This window comes from Pygoscelis adeliae, unplaced genomic scaffold, assembly GCF_000699105.1.
Source record: "Pygoscelis adeliae isolate BGI_AS28 unplaced genomic scaffold, ASM69910v1 Scaffold87, whole genome shotgun sequence".
Classification (NCBI taxonomy): domain Eukaryota; kingdom Metazoa; phylum Chordata; class Aves; order Sphenisciformes; family Spheniscidae; genus Pygoscelis; species Pygoscelis adeliae.
The window spans coordinates 1,433,723-1,434,215 of NW_008825098.1; the positions used below are offsets into that span (position 1 = coordinate 1,433,723).

At 41.4% G+C, this 493-nt stretch overlaps 1 protein-coding gene across 1 annotated transcript in view; it reads right to left on the reverse strand.

Annotated features, from left to right (window-relative positions):
- TSPAN5 (tetraspanin 5) overlaps positions 1–493 on the reverse strand; it is a 43,746-nt gene that overhangs the window by 13,913 nt on the left and 29,340 nt on the right. The window lies entirely within an intron of this gene.

Consider the following 493-nt stretch of genomic DNA (forward strand, 5'->3'; position numbering starts at 1 on the left):
CAGGAAAAATTTTAAAATAATGTTAAGTGTCTTAGTAGGACATAAGGCAGTTTAAGGACTTGTCTTGGGAGATGGTTTGCACTAACTTAGGTTAGACCTATCACACGGTAAACCACATATGCTGTTTTAGATATGACAGTCAGCACAGTCTGCTTGTAATGCCATTGCCCCCTTAGAAGCAGAGCTTAGGTTGTGACGCCAGTAATCCTGAGGAACTAGTTTATTTTTTTGAACACATTTTAACTAGAGTTTGGCTGATGTTGAACAGATGGGTCATATCAAGAAGCAAGCACAAAGTCTTCCTTATTCCAGTGAGTCTGCACAGGAACAGTTACAGTTTCCTAAACCCTTTTGGCAGCAAAAAAGCTGAAGTATCGCTATTTCTTCATTCACCTCCTCAGTGCCGTAGGTCAATGCAAAGCACACTGCTGTAGCAGACATTTCTCCATGTGTTTCTCAAAGAAGCCTGAACCCAGGCCAAGTACTTTGGAGT